Source organism: Schistocerca americana, chromosome X (assembly GCF_021461395.2).
Source record: "Schistocerca americana isolate TAMUIC-IGC-003095 chromosome X, iqSchAmer2.1, whole genome shotgun sequence".
Lineage (NCBI taxonomy): Eukaryota > Metazoa > Arthropoda > Insecta > Orthoptera > Acrididae > Schistocerca > Schistocerca americana.
Genome location: NC_060130.1, coordinates 843,911,142 through 843,931,848, shown reverse-complemented (window position 1 = coordinate 843,931,848; position 20,707 = coordinate 843,911,142). Strand labels below are relative to the sequence as shown.

The 20,707-nt window shown below is 41.5% G+C and overlaps 1 pseudogene; it reads right to left on the bottom strand.

Annotated features, from left to right (window-relative positions):
- Positions 1–742: 742 nt before the first annotated feature.
- Positions 743–860, bottom strand: LOC124557156 (annotated as a pseudogene).
- Positions 861–20,707: the final 19,847 nt, after the last annotated feature.

Here is a 20,707-nt window from a genome sequence, read left to right as displayed (position 1 = left end):
GAAAGCAGCAAGTAAAGTATCATCAGATGTAGGGGAGCAGCTACCGTGAGAAGCGTGCAGTAGAAATTTCTTGTAACAGCGGGAAACGCTATATACGTGTGCGAGATGCATATTTATTACCACTGTTAAGAACCTTATTAAATATGTAGTCACTAGCATGACGGCTACGTGCTAAGATTTCTCTAAGTATAACAGTCATTTTATGGTTTTCACTTGTTTAATTCTTACACTAAGTAACAGTGCAGACAGAAACAGTTTCGAACATTAGCCGAAAAATTACCATCCACTCTGAGTAGACTCTCTTGTACCACTACTAGCGATTCAGTCTGTGATCGGCGCTCAGAATGAAAGGTCAAGTATTCAGCACTGTATTTGCATTTTGACAACAGTGGCTACATCAGGGCGGTGTTTAGCTTTTTCTGCTTTAGAGGGCGGGATAATTAAATTCACATGAACTCCTTACATCTGTAAGCAGTTCGATCACACCATGTCACTGTCTGCCTTTAAGTATGAAATATTCTAAACTAAAAAAAAACTCCTCCCGAACAGGCCATGATGGCCCAAAGGTACCTACCGGACGCCATGTCATCCTCAGCCCGCAGGCGTCACTGGATGCGGATATGGAGGGGCATGTGTTCAGCACACCGCTCTCCCGGCCGTATGTCAGTTTCCGAGACCGGAACCGCTACTTCTCAATCAGGTAGCTCCTCAGTTTGCCTCACAAGGGCTGAGTACACCCCCTCACCAACAGCGCTCGGCAGACCGGATGGTCACCCATCCAAGTTCTAGCCCAGGCCAACAGAGCTTAACTTCGGTGATCTGACTGGAACCGGTGTTACCACTGCGGCAAGGCCGTTGGCATGAAATATTCTAGCTATCTATATTATTATTCCAAACGGGTGCAGAATGGAGAGCAGTTTTTGAAGACCACAGCTAGATTGTAAGAAAAGTCTGGATAAATGAAGGAAGATCTACAGTGGATCGACGCTTATGGAAAGGATTAACAGTTCATACTCTGTGCGAAAAAATGTACATTGACATCCCACACAAACAGATCGAAAATCCATGTACAGTTCGATTGCACTATTGGCGATAAATAATTGCTAACACTAACACCAGTAAAATATCTCGAAGTATGCGTCCATAGCAACCTAAAGTGGATCGAACATGTAAAATTAGTTGTAGGTAAAGCAGACGGAAAGTTGAGATTCATTGAAAGGATCCTAAGAAAATTTTACTCATCAACGAAGGAAGAGGATTGAGAAATACTCGCTTAGTAGTTTCTTGAGAACTGCCTGTCAGTGTGGAATGAATACAGCAAACGGGGGAGATTCGAGGAAGAGCGATGCGTTTCATTGTGGGGGTTTCTTCAGGAAGAGGGTATTTTGGAGACATTCGTCAGACTCCAGTGGCAGACACTACGGAAGAGACGCTGAGCATCACATACAAATTTGGTGTAAAATCTTCGAGAACGCATATTCCCAAAAGAATCAAGAAACATGTTTTATCCTTATACATACATCTCGCAAAACAAAGGGAAAAAACGAAGAAATTAGAGCTTATATAAAGGTTCTTCTGCAGTTTCCTTCTCTCACACTCTCACGAAAGTAAAAGAAGTGCTGGGAATTCTACATCTTTATTCTTAATATCTACATACAATGATGGGAAAAAATCGCAACACCAAAAAAGTAACTGAAGTAGAGTAATGAAATTTTGAGACTACATTTGTCTAAGTAATGTAATTAAGCGATTAACATTGCAAGATTACAGGTTAATGCAAGCACGAGATAAGCCATTGCAAATGTGAAATTCTGGTACATTAATAACCGATGTGATAGCCACGGATTCAACCGTATGGAATGGATAAAGTACTACGTAAAAGACAACGCGACGCAACGCATATTTTTCGAGTTGAGTTATCCAGAGAAGTTAGCGGTTAGTAGGAGAGAAACTGCCGATCTTGGTTCAGTTAAGGAACCCGAGAATTAAGTCCACTTGCAGTGTCACATAGAAATGAATAAGTTTCAAATGTCGATGGAGATAATGGCATGTTCCATGAGTCAGCCAACAGGCTGCGAATTACAAGTTAAGACCGTCATACGTAAAACTGTTTGTTATATGGATATGTGTCACTTCATAAACGAAATGAACAAAAAGCTGTTTAATGTAACATTTGAAATTAATAAGCGAATGGTGTAATTCACGAAAGTACGGCTGAAAGTATATCTGAGGCTAATAAAACTCTTTCTAAAAATGTACTTCAAAGTAATTCCAGCAGTAGCGTTAAATCTGATAAGTAAATTACAAATACAGTCGCATTTAAGAATGAAGTACGTTGAGGAGAAATATCTTTGGAATAGCCAAAGTAAACAAGTAATAGCAAACAGTGATGTGTCAGGGATGTCAGGGATGATGGTAGAGATGAACGTCAATTTTGACCTCAGAAAATTGTACGTAAGCTCGTTGTAAATGACAGTAAATACCTGGCAGAGAAAGCTGCCAAGCCTGCTAAAATATTTAACAAAACCGAGTACGGAATAACGCTCAGACTGCATGTGAAAAATATGGCACAGTTCGAGCCAATTCGTAAACACTAACTTTGATAACAAATAAGACAATACACATTTCGAGTCATTTGTGTCAGTTCTGATATTTTGAAAATGCTTGAATGAACTTTTGATACGATCAATAATAACGACGATAATAATAATTATAACAGCGATATAAAATTAAAGACAGAAATAAATGTAGATTCAAATAATGGCTCAATCTGGAGTAAAAAAAGAACTAGTCCTGATCGATGAGGCATGGTAGTAATTTATAACAGAAATTTGCGGGATGTTTTCCACAGGCAGGATTCCCTACAGCATCAAAGTGGAAATACGGAATTATGTTCGTGTTATTCTCACAACGAAGCTTAAGAAGATTACTTGAGTAAGATATTCTAGGGCTATTTGTGCTAAGCAGTTGAAGTGTATAACCCATGCCTGGTCATAACAAGGTTCTTATGGCAATATGAAGACAAATCATTTAGACTATTGATGCAGTAGATACTTGAAATTCGTCTGCGGAGGACGAATTAGTAGAAATAACAGTGTAAGACACATCACTGACAATGGAAGAAATGGATGTTTGTTGCCTTATTTTTGGAAGAGGAAGTCCAGAAACAACTTATGATTTAATATGTTTTCTGAGTAAAGTCCTACACATGTATATGATACCGAAAGGAAGCAGAATATTAGTGACGAGAGATATGATTTCTTTTATTTTTATATGGGAGGCAGGAGAAAACCTTGTCCCAAGGCAAGATATTGTCGGAACTGAGACAGAATAGGGACACTGGCTGGCGTTAATGCCAGATATCTAACGAATTAAAAAAAAACGCACAGAAATTTTTTAACTGAATTATGTTAATCAACACGTATAGCGGTGCAGGTGCACTTACCTTGACGGGAAATGACTCTTTTCTCGCAGAAGGTATCTGGCAATTTTGGAAACCCAAATATTTTAAACATGACCTCCTTGCCGTAGAAAAACCTTAAAGAAAAGAAAGAGAGGTTAGGACAAGGTCTTAGCACACATTCAATTTTCCATAACTAGAATCTGATGATGGGCATTGATATTAACACCTGCCTTTAACAACATATTCAGTCTTTTCAATCCGTATTGGTGGCTTCTTCAAGGGTGAAATCGATGTCAGCGTTTTCAGTAATTTTAAAAAAGAAAAGTTGAATGTTGCACCTTGTAAGCAACGAGGTTCATGTTTCCGAACTGGGCTATGGACGTATAGAGAAGTAACTACTAAATGCGCACGCAGGTAGTCACGATTCTTAATGTTAAATACACAGGGAAGCAGCACATTTAATGCATAGAGCATATTCAAATTTCCTAGCAATACTATATTCATTCTTAAGATTAAAATTAGAGGCTATCTACTAGATTCGTGTTATAAATATTCCCGTGGTAATGCTCACGAAGCCGGCCGGGGTGGCCAAGCGGTTCTAGGCGCTACAGTCTGGAACCACGCGACCGCAGGTTCGAATCCTGCATCGGGCATGGATGTGTGTGGTGTCCTTAGGTTAGTTAGGTTTAAGTAGTTCTTAGTTCTAGAGGAATGATGACCTCAGAAATTAAGTCCCATAGTGCCCAGAGCCATTTGAGCCCAATGTTCACGAAGCTTACAAAGATTCGCTCCGTTTTTGTGACCAAGCTCTTGGATGCCACACAGGTTTCTAAATAAGATGTCATTAAATCAGCGTTTTCTTGAGATTATGTTTAGAAATGGAATAGGATGTAAAAAATTCTTTATACACAGCAATGAAGCAGATCCACTCATATAAGAAATACTGGTTGATATAAAACACTAGACACGTTTAACATCCGATCACTCAGATTTAAGTTTTTTCTCAATAAATTGAGGTGAATGCCAGATTCCGCTCCATCAGTGAAGACGCAAACTTCATCTGCATATAAGCCTTCTGGACCTTTTTATGTTAGGTAACACATTAATTCCTCTCTAGCAATTATTTGTACAACTGAGAAATCAGAAGAAATACCGCAGTTCTGAGTCAACGGTCAATTGTAAGTCCTCCTATAACTGGCTGGATAATTCAACTCAATGAATGGAAGAACACATACTACCTCCAATAGCACCATGCCTAGTAAAGCATTGCGGTGTTTGTTGAGATCGACCTTCTGGTTGAAGACAGCTTTACTAATTACGAGTATGAAGACGTTTTTTTTCTTTTATTGTTGCTTTATTTAGACGAATGAAAGTTGAGGGTAAAAGTGAGCAATTTTGGTTTTACTAAACATTTTTAAAAAAATGCAGCATTGTTAAATCAGATACTCATGCAACACCTAGACTTGCATCCTGGCAACATTTTGTAAAAGTATCATTGTCATCCAATAATTATTATTAAAGGAGTAATAAAAGTTTTCCTAAAAAATAATTTCACGTACTCTTATCCCATGGTGTGGGATAAGGGTACGCGTTCTTGGGATAAGAGTACACAGTGTGGGTGTTTTTACCCCAGCTGAAGAAACTAAAAACAATTACAAATAACTACATGGAAAAACAAATTAATAACTCTTTATTTTTTAAAAAATCACATTAACATAATTATATTATGATCAGTAACAACCTTTTATGTATTGTAGTCTTACAAACTAAAACTAATCGACAAGCAAGGCTTAAATGGCCTGACTTCGGATATTGGTATTATTAATAACGATCGTGAAACAAAATACAAATTACCCTAATCGGACAGTGGTAATGAACAGAAAACAGCAATTTTGAAATTAAGAAATTTTAATATGATTAAATAGAAATGGGAAAAGTAGAAACAATAGTGGTTACTTATTCAAACTTACATTTTCACAGTACTTTTAGTAAACTGGTAAGCCAGACAGATCTTCTGAGAAGCTAATGGTACTGAAAAAAAAGTCTTTATTTTTGGCGTAACCTTCCACGTTTGTTTCCTTAAATCTCAATTTTTCTGGGCAATGCTTGCAAAATACTAAATCGTAGCCGTGACTCAATGAATGAACCACTTTAAACAGGTGAGGGAAACGAAGTTTTGGTTTTCTGATGGACCTTTACAACTGCGAATTCTGTTGTTGGGACGTGGAGGAGATACAGAGAAGCTGTCGATGACATGCCTCCCTCAGGCCTCCCAAGGGTTACTACTGCAGTGCATGACCGCTACCTACGGATGATGGCTCGGGGGAACGCTGACAGCAACGCCACCATGTTGAATAACGCTTTTCGTGCAGCCACAGTACGTCGTGTTACGACTCGAACTGTGCGCAATAGGCTGCATGATGCGCAACTTCACTCCCGACATCCATGGCGAGGTCCATCTTTGCAACCACAACACCATGGGCCAAACAACATGCAGAATGGACCGCTCAGGACTGGCATCACGTTCCCTTTATCAGTGAGTGTCGCATATGCCTTCAACCAATCGTCGGAGATGTGTTTTGAGGCAACCCGGTCAGGCTGAACGCCTTAGACACACTGTCCAGCGAGTGCAGCAATGTGGCGGTTCCCTGCTGTTTTGGGGTGGCACTATGTGGGGCCGACGTATCCCGCTGGTGGTCATGGAAGGCGCCTTAACGGCTGTACGATACGTGAATGCCATCCTCTGACCGATAGTGCAACCATATCGGCAGCATATTGGCGAGGCATTTCGTCTTCATGGACAACAATTCGCGCCCCCATTGTGCACATCTCGTGAATGACTTCCTCCAGGATAACGACATCGCTCGACTAGAGTGGCCAGCATGTTCTCCAGACATGAACCCTATCGAACCTGCCTGAAATAGATTGAAAAGGGCTGTTTGGGACGACGTGACCCACCAACCGCTCTGAGGGATGTACGCCGAATCACCATGGAGGAGTGGGACAACCACGACCAACAGTGCCTTGATGAACTTGTGGATAGTATGCCACGACTAATACAGGCATGCATCAACGCAAGATGTAGTTCTACGGGGTATTAGAGGTACCGGTGTGTATAGCAATCTGGACTACCAACTCTGAAGGTCTCGCTCTATTGTGGTACAACATGCATTGTGTGGTTTTCATGAGCAATAAAAAGGGCAGAAAAGATGTTTATGTTGATCTCTATTCAAATTTTCTGTACAGGTTCCGGTACTCTCGGAACCGAGGTGATGCAAAACTTTTGTAGCATCACCTTGGACATCAACTCTGTCACAGTGGCAGTAATCATTCAGGATACCAGGAACCAGAGTCATCTTGCTTCAGGAGTAGACAGAAAGGCTATATGACCTTCTTAACCGAATAGGTGTATGCATGCCGGCCACAGAAGATGCAATGCCACACTGTACTAATGTATGCGCTCATACAGCCAAGTGCGTAGTAAACTTTACTCAATTTTGTAACCACTGAAATAACATCTCACAGCCTCTCAAACTATGTAGTTTAATTTCGTTTCCACCTCCACATCTGGGTTTTTCACTGTTTTTGTCAAGCAATGTGCATTGGTTAAAGTATAGAAGATGGAGATATAAAGAGGGGAATAAATACTAAACACAAAAATTTTACAGAAAGAGCCATTTCTGACTTGGTTTCAAATAAAGTGACTAAGGGCAAAGATGACAGTGGACAGTTAGGCTGAACACCATCACCTCATATACACTGAAGAGCCAAACAAACGGGTACACCTGCTTAATATCGTGTAGGGATGTCTATAAATCCGTAAGAGTACAGGCGGTGGAGATCTCTTCTGAACAGCACGTTGCATGGTATCCCAAATGTGCTCAATAATGTTCATGTCTGGGTAGTTTCGTGGCCAGCGGGACTGTTTAAACTCAGAAGAGTGTTCCTGGCGACCATCTGTAGCAATTCTGGACTGGTGGGGTGTCGCATTGTCGTGCTGGAATTGCCCAAGTCCGTCAGAATGCACAATGGACATGAATGGATGCAGGTGATCAGACAGGATGCTTACGTACACATCACCTGTCAGAGTCGTATGCAGACGTTGCAGGGGTCCCATATCACTCTACCTGCACACGCCCCACACCATTACAGAGCCTCCATAAGCTTGAACATTCCCTGCTGACATGCATGGTCCATTGATTCATGAGGTTGCCTCCCTACCTGTACACACCCTTCCGCTCGATACAATTTGAAACGAGACTCGTCCGACCAGGCAAAATGTTTCCAGTCACCAACAGTCCAATGCTGGTGCTGACGGGCCCAGGCGAGGCGTAAAGCTCTGTTCCGTCCAGTCATCAAGGGTACACGAGTGGGCCTTCGGCTCCAAAAATGGTTCAAATAGCTCTAAGCACTATGATAGTTAACATCTGAGGTCATCAGTCATCTAGAACTTAGAACTACTTAAACCTAACTAACCTAAGGACATCACATACACCCATGCCCGAGGCAGGATTCGAACCTACGATCGTAGCAGTCGCGCTGTTCCGGACTGAAGCGCCTAGAGCCGTTCGGTCACAGCGGCTGGCCCTTCGGCTTCGAAAGCCCATATTGACAATGTTTCGTTGAATGATTCGCACGCTGACACTTGTTGATGACTAGCATTGAAACCTGCAGCTATTTGCGGAAGGGTTGCACTTCCGTCACGTTGAACGGTTCTCGTCAGTGTTCGTTGGTCCCGTTCTGGGAAGAACTTTTTCCGGCCGCAGCGATGTCGGATATTTGCTGTTCTACCGGATTCCTGATATTCACTGTACAGTTGTGAAACGGTCGTACGGGAAAATCCCCACTTCATTGCAACCTCGGAGATGCCGTGTCCCGTCGCTCGACTATAACACCACATTCAAACTCACTTAAATTTTGATAACCTGCCATTGCAGCAGCAGTAACAGATCTAACAACTGCGCCATGCACTTGTTGTCCTGTATAGGCGTTGCCGACGCGGCAGCGTCGTATTCTGCCTGTTCACATATACCAGGTGATCAAAAAGTCAGTATAAATTTGAAAACTGAATAAATCACGGAATAATGTAGATAGAGAGGTATAAATTGACACACATGCTTGGAATGATATGGGGTTTTATTAGAACCAAAAAAATATAAACGTTCAAAAAATGTCCTATAGATGGCGCTTCATCTGATCAGAATAGCAATAATTAGCATAACAAAGTAAGACAAAGCAAATACGATGTTCTTTACAGGAAATGCTCAATATGTCCACCATTATTCCTCAACAATAGCTGTATCGATGAATAATGTTGTGAACAGCACTGTAAAGCATGTCTGGAGTTATGGTGAGGCATTGGCGTCGGATGTTGTCTTTCAGCATCCCTAGAGATGTCGGTCGATCACGATGCAGAGCACACGATCATCAACGACGGACGCAACAGATCTTTCACGCGTCTAGCAATATGGGATTTTTTTTTTTTGGTTCTAATAAAACCCCATGTCATTCCAAGCATGTGTGTCAATTTTTACCCCTCTATCTACATTATTCCGTGTTTTATTAAGTTTTCAAATTTATACTGACATTTTGACCAGCCGGTATACAAATGCCAATACCAGTTTCTTTGGCGCTTCAGTGTATACGCTCTCGAATGGCATCAGATCACTTTACCGCTACACTAGCCGCTATATCCATCACAATTATGGGTGTTTGTATACTATCTTTAAGCTGCATCATTATCTAACATGACACTCGTATTCTCATCTTCGACAACACTAATGCTACTCGATAACACGTCATGCTTCTGACTCAACAGGGGAATGGCAAGCGGGAGGTTTCTTTTATTTTGGGGGTGGGAGGGGGGATGTTGTTGGTCACATTGAAGGTCAGAGAAGCCTACGCGTTCAACTGAGTATATTACGGTGAGTCCGTGATTGTTCCCGTGTACAAGAATCCCCAGCGACAGCTGAAGGCGAAATTAATTTTGTGAGCGATTCATTAAGGGAGTGGGTGGCGCGGCGCAGGCAGCAGGGCCGGGCAGCGCGGCGCGCGCGCAGGGGATGTGTGCTCGACTGGCGGCGGCTGCAGACAATGAGCGAGCCGCCGGCCCGGAGTGCTTCCGAGAGCCACGGCCCACAAAGCTCTCCGCTACTCCAGCGCCCTCTCTGCGGGGACGTCGGAGGAGGCTTACAATGAAAGAAACAGAACAGAAATTAACAAGGATATGTGTCCTGGCCGCGTCGAGAGCAGCGCGTAGCCCTCGTGCGCTCTGTTCTGGCGCTCTCCTCCGTCGGCGGCTGTTCTTCAGGAAGTTCCCTGCCCCTCGTCATTTCGCAAGACGTTCTCGGCCAAACTCCCGCGTTACAGCCAAGCACTGCGGGCAACACGAGAAATACGGCAACTCTTTCGTCACCGAGCAACAATTATTTAATCGTCCAAGTGACGAATAAATACGACTGTTATTATACACTGCAGCGCCAAAGAAATTGATATAGGCATGCGTATTCAAATACAGAGATATTTAAACAGGCAGAATATGATACTGCCGTCGGCGACCCTTTATAATACAACTGTCTGGCGCACTTGTTCGCTCGATTACTGCTGCTGCAATGGCAGATTATCAAGATTTAAGTGAGTTTGAAAGTGGTGTTATAGTCGGCGCACGAGCGATGGGACACGGCATCTTCGAGGTAGCGATGAAGTGAGGATTTTCCCGTAGGACAATTTCACGAGGTACCGTGAATATTATAAATACAGTAAAGCATCAAATCTCCGACTTCGCTGCTGCAGGAAACCAATCCTGCAAGAACGGGAGCCGGCCGCTGTGGCCGAGCCGTTCTAGGCGCTGCTGTCTGGAACCACGCGACCGCTAAGGTCGTAGGTTCGAATCCTGCCTCGGGCATGGATGTGTGTGATGTCCTTAGGTTAGTTAGGATTAAGTAGTTCTAAGTTCTAGGGGACTGATGACCTCAGATGTTTATCCCATAGTGCTCAGAACCATTGGAACAATTTTTGCAAGAACGGGACCAACGACAACTGATGAGAATCGTTCAACGTGTGCAGTTGCAGTGATGTGGGACTCTTGATACGTCTAGATACGATTCTGACATAACACTTACGTAAGCATCCTGTCAGATCACCTGCATCCATTCATGTCCATTGTGAATTCCGACGGACTTATTCAATTCCAGCAGGACAAGGCGACACCACACACGTCCAAAATTGCTACAGAGTGGCTCCAGGAATACTCTTCTGAGTTTAAACACTTCCGCTGGACACCAAACTCCCTAGACATGAATATTATTGTGCATATCTGGGATGCCTTGCAACGTGCTGTTCAGAAGAGATCTCTAGCCCCTCGTACTCGTATGGATTCACGGACAGTCCACAGGATTCATGGTGTTAGTTCCCTTTATCATTACTTCAGACATTATCCGAGTCCATGCCATGTCGTGTTGTGGCACTTCTACGTGCTTGCGGGGGCCTTACACGATTTTAGACAGGTGTACCAGTTTCTTTGGATCTTCAGTGTAAAATACGGTACTATGATATTACACAAACACGAGAGGGAAGAATGATTACAACCAACGCATGGCAGAAACTGCATGAACTGTCCAAAACTGACTTTGTAGCGCTCGCACTAATTTCTTAGTGTTTGTTTTTTTCCCCCGGGAAACCTCTTTCTCATTGTTCTTTCGAACACAGGAAATAGCGGGACACAAACACTTGTATAATGGGGTAAAACTACGTTACCTGTACACTGCAGCAGAGTGCACTGTCAGCGGGACAATGTAGCTTGTGCAACTGTTTACGCCGCGTGGGATTAGCCGAGCGGTCTGAGGCGCGGCAGTCCTGGACTGTGCGACTGGTCCCGGCGGAGGTTCGAGTCTTCCCTTGGGCATGGGTGTGTGTGTTTGTCCTTAGGATAATGTAGGTTATGTAGTGTGTAAGCTTAAGTACTGATGACCTTAGCAGTTGAGTCCCATACGATATCACACACATTTGAAAAATGTAACTGTTTACACGGTCAAGCCGAATTCGCGTAGACCAATCGACATCATGCTAACATTTTACCGCTACCGAGAGACACAGAATACTGAAGACCAGCTTCATAGATGCTACCAGCGCTCAAAAACATCCGCTGACTTCTATATAAATATTAAGGCTCGTCGGTACCCCTAGGAGAATTACAAAATGCGAGCTGTGGTTTTGGAGACACCCGAGAGCGCTGCGTCGACACAGATAGTACGCAAACGTTTCGACACGATAAATTTCTCCTGTTGGGGGAACAATTGTTCAAATCACCCAACACAGTGATGCGTGAAAGAGACGAGCAAGGGAATAACTGCGATGGAAGCTCTATCAATGGCAACGGGTTCTTTTCTCTGTGAAGTACAGAATTTGGTTGACACTTGATGGTCGGCACAAAAGAAAAGTCATGTTTTCGGCCGGTGTACGGAAGCTTCTCATCTGTAACACAAAAACGAGGAACCACGAAGGAACTTTCCGAATGGAACGCAAATCGGTAAATGTGATTTACATGTACAGTCGAAGAAATGATTACAATTTCAGAAAAACTGGATGACTTATTCAAGAGAAAGAGCTTCGAAAGGTGAGTAAGTCAATAACGCGTTGGACCACCTCTGGCCCTTATGCAAACAGCTGTTCGGATGGGCATTGATTGACAGAGTCTTTTTTGTGTCCCCCTTAACGATATCGTGCCAGATTCTATCTATTTGGCGCGTTGGATCGTCAAAATCCTGAGATAGTTGGAGGATCCTGCCCATGATGCTCCAAACTTTCTCAATTGGGGAGACTTCCGCCGGCCTTACTGACCAAGGTATGGTTTGACAAGCACAAAGAGAAGCACTAGAAGCTGTCGCCATATCTCAGTTTACACACAGGATGACTTGCCATGAAAGGCAACAAAACGGGCGTAGAATATCGTCGACTTATCGCTGTACTATAAGGGTGCCGTGGATGACAACCAAATGGCACTCCAGACCATCACTCCTGCTTGTCAGGCCGTATGACGGGTGAAAGTCAGGTTGGCATCCAACGGCTGTCTGGAGGGTCTCCAGACACGTCTTCGGTCTGGAAACTGGAGTAAAATTCTGTTCAGAGTTGATCCTCGCTTTGAAGTAGATTTGAAAACCGTTGAATCAGTCGTTCAGGAAACAAAATGGCCTTCACTCTTACAGGACGTGACATTTCTGAACTTTCATCTCTGGAGAAAATTAGAGCAGAATATCTACGAGGAAGCACCTAAGACTCCCGAAGACACGAAACGCCATGTAGGACCGACCTGTGCTGCGATAATCACATCTAATTCAACGTTCAGTGTCGTCTGTCCGAAATCGTTCTGTAACAGGTATCAAGGCTCAAGGAAAATATATTTAGCACTTTATACAGCAGTAATAGTAATAAAAACACGAATAGTACCCGAGTTGGGTGTTTGCATACAGCAGAGTAGACGTTTGCGCGAACTTTTCTCCTGCTTTGCTGCGCTGTTATCTTTTTACTATGTGATGAAGTTCTACGTATGTCATGTTACTGAAGTCCTCTACGACGACTCTTTCCACTGCCATATTTTGAACGGCCTGCCTTATATGCATCAGTCTCAGTATTATGTTTTTACAGAAAGGAGCGCCGCCCGGGGTGGCCGAGCGGTTCTAGGCGCTACAGTCTGGGACCGCATGACCGCTGGTTCGAATCCTGCCTCGGGCATGGATGTGTGTGATGTCCTTAGGTTAGTTAGGCTTAACTAGTTCTAAGTTCTAGGGGACTGATGACCTCAGAAGTTAAGTCCCATAGTGCTCAGAGCCATTTGAACCATTTTTGAACAGAAAGGAGCAAACAAATACGAAAACCTTTTTCCGAGCTAGAGTTCGGTTTTTCAAGTCTCTAGCGTTTTACACATCTGGCATGTATTTTAGTGACCGAATTTGGATTTGTGACACCAGCAAAAATCATCTATTTAATTGTGCTCTGCCTGTTTTTAGCGTTTGAAATCGTAGTGTTTCAAAGACAGAGATTAGTTTGACATTCACGTAAGCTGCTATGAGGAACCGCCTAAACGCCACTCCTTCAGATTCTCCCTGGTCCCAGGACAGCCTCTCAGCCTCGTATATACGAGATCGCGTCTAGGGTATGGATGTAAGTATCCAGTGTTTAGTTACAGTGTTTTTCCTATCCATATATTAGATTTAATTAATTATTTACGTTGACTGCGGAATTCGGGCAGGAAATATAAAAAATACAAAACCTAGAAAATGAACTGTGATATGCAGATCAAATGAGTGATGACATACGGACGAGACCAGGGAAACGGCGTAACCGTGTCCTGACAATACGGCTGGACATTCTAAAGCCAAAATAAAATAAAACGTATCATATCCTGGTGTACCGGAAAAATGAGCGAACTGATTCTGTCAAGATATGTGCTCAACAATAAGGAAAATATTCGGGAAATATAGAAATTAGCCTATCACTGGGCAGTTACGTTGACCGGAGTCAAGGGTAACAATTTCGCTCGAGATAATGCAAAAATACTCCAAAGGACATCTTCACAATAGTTCTTAACAGTTCTCTATTATATGATATACTTAAAATGTTGCAACAGTTGAAAACAAGCAAAATATTATTTTATTTATTTGCACCGTACATACGTTTAGTGTTATAGTTTGAATATAAGCACGTAATTTTTGACGTCTACCCTCTTACATCGCTGGATCATACATTATTATAAAGCACTTTAGGAATTTAACAAGCACAGCTCATAGAAAGTTAAGTAACATCAATACAAACTCCACAGCAGTTGAGTACATTCCCACGTGTGTTATTATTGTCATTAGATCCATCATTTTGATTTGCAGCTCCTTGTATTGGCCGTGTTTGCAGTTAAAATTGTTGGATGTGTGGTGCGCCAGTTATACAAAAAACCGTTTTTCTCAGTACCCAAACATGTTTCGGCACCACTGCGCCATCATCAGTGGGTTTTTGTTTTTATTTATTCAGCAACGTGAACATTTTTGTTAAATTATTATAAAATTATGTGCATTTTTAGTTCAAACAATAGATGGTCTCTTTTTGTTAATACCTTTACATTTGGTGTGCATGAATTTTCTGGACCAGTTTTGTGTTAGTTACTACAGGTAGCTTGTCATCTGCAACCAAACAACGTTGATGAGAATATTTTTTTTTTTTTTTTGTTAGGAGTTAACCTATCTTCTAGAAAATAATTGTAAAAACGAATATAGGCGCGAAAACATCGCGAGAAACTGAATTAAATTCTAGAAGGTAGGTTAACACCCAATAAAAAAAATCATCAACATCGTTTGGTTGCAGATGACAAGCTACCTGTAGCAATTAACACACAAGTTATCCAGAAAATTCATGCACACCAAATGTAAAGGTATTTACAAAAAGAAACGATCTGTTGTTTGAACTAAAAATGGACATAATTTTATAATCATTTAACAAAAATGTTCACATTGCAGAATAAATAAAAACGAAAACTCACTGATGATGGCCCAGTGGTGCTGAAACATGTTTGGGTACTGAGAAAAACGGTGTTTTGCATAACTGGCGGACCTCGCATCCAAAAATTGTCATTGGAGTATAGTAGACAATCATTTGGCCCAGAGACAGTCTCTTTCAGTACTAGTGACGGATATATTATAATAACCGTCATCTCGCATTTGGTGCATTGGCTACGTGAGTATCGATATACTGCGTCAGATTTCATACATCCACATAACTTCTTCTAGACCAAAAGTATCGGAAACTTTATATTCTGATGAGAATCGTGTTCTCGCATTTCTTTTACATATCATGCCCTAATTGGAATACGGGAATTCCGTATTACTCTGTTCTGACCTAGAAATTATTGTGTGCGTTTACCGTCATACATTTCATATACCATTCGCTGAAACGAGAAACGCCACTGTTGCTTACCTCTATTTTTTCTAAGAAAACAAATGTTTTCTCAGTTTTAACTTAGAAATATTCAGCTCCTGTTAAAACATTTCATCATAAATACTTGTGTTGAACAAATACTGACAAAACCAAATCTTTAAACATCATGGACCTTTATCAGTTATAATGTAATTATATATTATAATTATAACATACTTATAATTATACAATATTTCCCAAATTTTCTCGATATTTAGAAATTTTTAATTGTATATATTTCAAAATGATTCTTCTCTACTTTCAATGAGTAGGAATATTTCCATAGTGTTTTCTTTGTTGGTACCCTGTAGTACCATTCGAAGGAATCGTTCTAGTAGCAAAAGACAATGTTTCAGTTAATTTAATATCTGTTTCTTTAAAGCGCTTAAACACAGTTCAGCTCGTGTCTCTGTTCGCCTAAATACTCTAATTTTTTATGGCTCCTAAATAGCTAGTAAACTAACCACTAATAAGACAGATATTATCCATACGTTTATCACAGGTGGTTCACAGTTTATTTAATCATATCTTTACTAATTCTGTACCATTATGCGTATAAAATGGTTCTCAGACTGCCTTCTGACATATGGAACGTGTTGTGTAAGATGACTTAATGAGGTGGAAGTAATGCACTAATTGCCCGCCATATTTCGAGTCACCGCATGCTCTCGCTTATTTCTGGAAGTTCGGTACCACACTGCAACCAACATAAAGCGCCTCCAGTAGTAAATCACCATTCCCAGAACAACATAATGTGCAGTGAAATTATAGACTTAATGTGTACAAATTTTTCAGGAAAGGATGTGAGAGGACTGTTTCTGGAAACCGTCCAGTCAGACAATACTTGCTACGATCTGCATGCAGACTCACCAGCCCTGACTTATTCTGAAAAGGAACAACCAGCATTTACAGAAGACTCCCGAGGAAGAGCACAAACAGCGATGACGAGTTGGTATTTGAGCTATCTCCAGAGCTGCCAGAAAGAGAAACAGCGTGGAATCAGTGCCAGAAGTGTTTTTGATAATTAGTTCATTCATTTTGGTTGCCGTTTAAGTCAGTGTACGCAGTTAAGACTACACAAAAATAAATTATGATACAAGAGCACTACGTATGTTTCCACTGTTTACTGTACATTATTTAGAAATGGACTGAAGTTGAAAAACATTTATTTACATGCTTCAAGTATTATACACAGATGTCAGGTTTTATTTGTTATTGCTGGAGTGCCGGACAGAAAGAAAAGCACTCGAGATATTCGAGTCAGCACTGTAGTGTAGCAGCCCTAGATTTCCTTCTGGAGGAGGAGGTCGAGTGGATACTACAACACACGGAAATATTGCATCACTTTATTAAAAGTTGAACAATCTGAAATTTTTCGAAATTTGTCGTACGGTGCTATGGGACCAAACTGCTGAGGTCATCGGTCCAAAGGCCTACATATGAGTCCGTTTTTAATCTGCCCGTGCTTGCTTGTTAGCCAGCCAGGCAGGCTGCCTCATGTTATCAGAAGACGGGCAGGTTGTTTTCTTCCCATCCAACCCATGCCCAACCAAAGCAGACTAAAGGAGTCTTGCTGGGTTGCCCTTCTTCCCGCTGTGCTACGCTACGCGGCACTTCACGTGATTAGACCTAAAATATCCTGTAAAGCATATTATTCTCGACCATAATGGCTATGGTTGTGAACCGTGACTGAGTGGGATGAATATATATTTGTAATTTCTGCTACCAGTCACTTTTTTATTTTTTGTTTTATGTTTAATCTACATAATACAACGCGTTTCGAACATGTTCTGTTCATCTTACACACATACATACATACATACATACAGACAAATGTTACTTAAAAATAAACCGTCTTAAACTAGACTAATCTAGAACATTTTGTCCATTGTTACTGTAGCGGCTGGTGTGGCATTTGGGGGGAGGGGGACAGTGGATGGCCATAAATCGCAGTCAGTGATGTCTTCTGCTGGTTTCCTTCCTTGTGGCTGACTATGTACGATATCACAGCCTGTATAGGATGCAGATAGTTTTACATCAGTTGTGTGTTATGAAAATAGCGTGAAAGGCTTTTATATTACAGTTGATCACTCAACGATTTCATCACCTTGCAGCTTCACTTGCATCACTGGTGCAATGACGGAGCTGTTGATTAACATTACACTATTGCACATTGTATTTTGTCACTGATTTCCAACATAATTCACTGCACAAATTTCTTCGACATACATGTAAACATTATTCACGTAACACAAGATGGCGAACTTGTAGCATGTGAGTCAGTATCGATTATCGAGGTTTTGTATCGATATTCTTGGTACTGACAGAGTTGTAGTCATTTATTTACAATGACACATCTTGAATCTATTGAGTTAGAACTGGCTTAAGACTGTTGAAGAATGTATGTACAAACGCCTGAAGATTAACACAGCATGTTCGAAACGCGTTGTATTATGTTAGATTAAACATAAAACAAGAAATTAAAAAGTAGCTGGTAGCAGGTATTGCAAATAAATAATTATCCCAGTAATACATATTTATTTTGGGTCATTTAAGGCCGGAAAAGAGTGGATTTTACTTTCCTTTCTATCCTTCTCTGCGAATTTTGGGCTTACTTATTTATCTCGATATGAGCGGTTTTTTCTGCAACTTCACCATCTTTCGAGCAGTACTGGCTATTCTCATTCGAACCATCATCAGAGCACCTCTAACACATGTAGTAAGCAGAACCATATCTGAAAACCGAGATCCTTTGCATCTATGAGCCTGAAGATGTCTATTACATTGTAATGGTGAGTAACATATGGGTTTGGAAGTCTAGTATCTGTAAACTTAGTATGTATGCACCAAGCATAACCACAATTATAGCAATTTTAATTTTTTTTTAGAATGTGTATTGTGGGTTTGCTGAATTCATTGTAAGTTTCCAAAATAGTTCATTTTAAAGTCCCGAAATACACTGCCGCAAACACAATGTTCGTTTTTCATATTACGTTAATCTAAAAAGTACGTGTCTAAAACAAGAAGCTTTTCTTTCACACTAAACTTTCTTCGCACTGCGGTTCACACCAGCAGAATGCGGTTTTTTGTATCCACTGAACCATAGTTTTTTCCTATTTCAGTCAGTTTGCCCTAAATTTAGAAAGCCTGTACAGTGCTAAATAGCTTAAAGCCATTAGCACACATTTCCACACACTTGTCAGCCTCTAAGTTTTTGTACTCTTTCAAAATATTTATGGAGCGAGGAAACTGCTGATGAAATTTACGAAGACGTCGTGACATACTCGAGGTTCTCAAATGAGGGTTTAGTAACTTCTCACACAATTTTCATTGCGAGACACCTACCGATTTATTTGAAACTGCCTCATAAACAAACGAGAACTTTTTCCCCGCTGGACTTGGGCTCTGTTTCGTGGCTGGTACATATTCCCCAGTTCTTAATTTCTCCTCAATCTCATTTAAGCTCGGTTTGTTCATTTTGCTGCTCCCACCGATATGATAAATGAGCTGCTGCGAAACTACCTATGCAAACATATGCCTGGCTATTCTGCAGTCACATTGGATTGACAGTGCAGCCTGTTGTCAGACGCAGCAGGCTGGACGGATCCTGTTTGTATACCTTTGGCGGCACTACGATCAGACGGAAGAGCTCTTCAGAAGCAGCGACTCTTCGAAACTCTTGAGGGTGTGTCTATGCCGACGTCTATCATTCGTTGCTGCATCAGTCAGCGACTTTCCTCAATTGTGATTCGGTCGTGAGGCATCAACTTTGACAATTGACTTCGTTCTTTAGACGACACCACAATTTTGTATCTCAATGCTGTTATGAATTTAATAAACACATGATCATTATTCACCCTTCGCTACTATAAGAAATGCTCACAAAATCACTTTGGAACAGTTATCCACTTCCCTCCTGTGTGTAGAGTGACTTAGTTTAGTAACGATGTGCTTGCATTCCCAAAGTATGAGGAGTTTGACGATTGTCCACATAGGTTTTCTATACCATAATTACAACTATGTTGTCTCTCCAAATTGTTCATACTACTTCTAATTACTGAGTATGTCAAACCACTGCGCTTTAATGCATATTTATAATGATAGTTTTGCTTTAGTTTGAGCATGTCTGAGGCATTTTTCAATACAGAGGTTTTGTGTGTAATATAACTATTTTTATTTTACGTGATATAGTTTACTAACGACATATCTACGTGAGATACTTTTAGATGTCAAAAAAGAAAATGATTACAACGTCCGTATTGTAGCAGGGGCAACATGCTGCGCATGCAGACATTGAGCTCCTGAGCACTATATAGGACTTAGGGGGAGAGCATTCTGCTGGTTCGAGCATAGTACAAGATTAATGATCATTGCAGACAAGTGAGGTGAGTTTGAACAACTACATTTCGTGTGATTAACTGAATCACATCGAGATAGAATTGTGGTTCTGCGGCAGGCTGGGTACTCCTACCGAAGAGTTGTCCAACACATTCGATGTAAAAGTCTGCTGTCGAAGAACGTTAGTATCAGCGGCACTAGAAATACCACATGGCCATCGTCCTGGACCCAGGTGGAGGCCAGGTACAAATTCTCATCAGACGAATGTCCATTGCTTATCTCAACAAAAATTAGGACCACTGTTATGTCCAAAATGTTGGTTATAATCATTAGGAACCGTCTACTGGAAGCTGGTCTAGAAGCAAAGGTGCCGTTGTCCAGGCTTCCTCTTACACCTCATCCCTGTGCGTAAGTGATGTGCGTTAGCGCGTGGAGCATCTACAAGAAGACCTGAAACTACTGCACTGCATTAAGCAGCCATACACAGAACTCCTCATTCGCCATGAACCAACGGCCGGCGTCTCTGGAGAGACCAGATTATAACATGACCAGGAAATTTAAGCGAAATATTCTCCAAGTTTCCCCTCAACTGCACCGCCACCGCGGTTGCTGAGGCCGGATCTGTAAAAACATCCAACGACTATGTTTGATTCCCCTTTAACACTTATCTGGAAATAAATTATTTCACATTCTGAGTGTCTACTAATTTTACTAGATACTGTCGTAATTTTTATTGCTATAAACACGCCTCCACCACCTCTGTTCAGCGTATCATTGCAATGAGGATTCCAGTGGAACATTAGAATTTCATTGCTAATTGCACATAGTTTCGGGCAGCTTCACGACTATTACTATGTGGCCATTGTTACAGCTCCTGCTGTTAACTCATACTCTAAGGTAGGTGAGCCAAATAAGGCCACCTTAAGATTTGACCATCTTTCATCGCCAAACTACTCAGCCAATTGACTTGAAACTTAATATTCCTTTAGAATGGGTCTTGATCTACTA